Genomic DNA, 1,919 nt, shown 5'->3' on the forward strand with positions numbered 1-1,919 from the left:
CGGGGGGCTTTGCGGCCGCCCCCCCGCCTGAGGCTATAAAAGCCTCGCCACCTGCTGCTGCGAGCCAAGCAGTGCGTCCAGTTGCCTCGAGAAACCAATTCGCCGCCTCCAGTGGCCGCTCGCCGCGACATGGACCCTGAGACCTGCCCCTGCCCTTCTGGTGAGCTCCCGCAACCTCCCTGCAGCAGAAAGTGGCCCTTTATTTGCAAAGAACCCCACTTCCTATGCCTGCGTTCAAGGACACTTGGGGGAGGGGCTCCTTATTGCTCACGTTTAACCTTGTAAAGAATGGGCATGCCTAAGTCTCAAAGAGACCCGCAGATTGGGCACCCTACCCGGTTTTAGGAGTTTTACCACGTTAACCTTAACCTTCCCTGTGGCATCTCCTGCTCTAGGTGGTTCTTGCACCTGCACGGACTCCTGCAAGTGCGAGGGATGCAAATGCACCTCCTGCAAGAAGAGTGAGTAGGGGGGCACCCGCCACCACCTCCTCCGCTTCCCGGAGTCACCATCTGGCCACTCAAAGTACAGAGGGACGCTTAGGCCCTCCTATTCCATGGCTCTGACTCTCACCAAGACAGAACACTTGGCAAATTTAAAATACAAATGCCCATGTTCCACCCACAGAGATGGCTATAGTGGGCAGGGGGCGAACTGATTCTATTTATCCCAGAAGATCCCAGTGAGCAGTTGAGATTGAGAACTGCTACCCTGACCCAACCCCTGTGCCCCAGCCCCACCCCTCAAAACCTCCAGCCCCCAGGAAGCCGTTAGTGAGGCTGGAGGTTGGCTCTGGAGTTCTGGTCCCTTGGCACCTCTCAGACTGTGTGAATCCCCTCGATTTGACCTCTCTACAGTCTCGGTGGCCCACGGAAGTGTAATATGCAAGGGAGCTGGGGTGGGGGTGGAGGGAAATGGAGGAAAGGCTCTCTTACGTGCGAGGCTAGGAACCCATCTCCCAGTGGCTTCCCTGGACCCCAGCATCTTCTCCCTCTCTGCTCCTCCAATTTTATCCCTCCAGGCCCCTTTCAAAGCCATTTGTCCTGTGATACTTTCTCCTTACAGCCTCGCACTCCCCCAGCTTGGACCTAAACCCACTATTTCTGGGGCCTCCCTGGCACTCATTAAAGGGGCTCTAGGCGAGTTACTGGGTACCTCTCTCTTGTAACTGCCATGCCCAGATGCTGGGTGAGACCAAGGTGCTACAGTGGGAGGGGGCAGCAGCCGGCTCTGGCTGAAAAACAAGCCTCCCAGCCACCCAGCACCCATTGCCCTCCCTCCTCCCTCCCCCACCTCCATACATGGGGGGAGGCCATCAGACCAGGCACCTCCTGTTCTGTCTGCAGGCTGCTGCTCCTGCTGCCCCGCAGAGTGCGAGAAGTGCGCCAAGGACTGCGTGTGCAAAGGTGGAGAGGGGACGGAGGCTGAGGCTGAGAAGTGCAGCTGCTCCCAATGAGGACGTGCCCCTCTGCGTGGAGTGAGTGTAAATAGTGCGGCATGGCCCCGTGCCACCTCTGGCCACAGTGGGGCACCGCTGGGCATCTCCTAACCCTGCTGGTGGCGGGCAAGTGACAATAAATGCCATGAACAGCATGAGCTGACTGGTCTCTTCTTAAGGGGAGAAGGATGTGGAAGGTGGGGACGGTTCAGAGTAGAATCCTGAGACCTGGCCATTGGTCTATGCGGGGCTGAGATGGACCCCCTCCCCAATCCATTGTTTCTTTTTCCACTGCTTCAGTTAACTGCAATCAACTGTGGCCCGAAAACATTACCTGGAAAATCCCCAAAGAAACAATTCATAGTTTTGTTTGCAGTTTTGCTCTAGGGTGTGTGTGCTCACTGGAGAAAGACAGAGAGAAAGAGAAAGTGAAAAATCACCCCCCAGGAGGGGATGGCCATGTCACAATCCCTTGACCATT

General features: G+C 56.5%; 1 long non-coding RNA gene across 1 annotated transcript; it reads left to right on the forward strand.

Moving 5' to 3' along the window:
* The first annotated feature begins 28 nt into the window (after positions 1 to 28).
* On the forward strand, positions 29 to 1,593 carry LOC102486425 (uncharacterized). Its single transcript, XR_334560.3, has 3 exons — positions 29 to 160; positions 396 to 461; positions 1,347 to 1,593. It is a non-coding gene; the product is annotated as an uncharacterized LOC102486425 (long non-coding RNA).
* The last annotated feature ends 326 nt before the right edge of the window (positions 1,594 to 1,919 follow it).

Source organism: Tupaia chinensis, unplaced genomic scaffold (genome assembly GCF_000334495.1).
Source record: "Tupaia chinensis unplaced genomic scaffold, TupChi_1.0 Scaffold000235_1, whole genome shotgun sequence".
In the NCBI taxonomy this organism is placed as follows: Eukaryota; Metazoa; Chordata; class Mammalia; order Scandentia; family Tupaiidae; genus Tupaia; species Tupaia belangeri.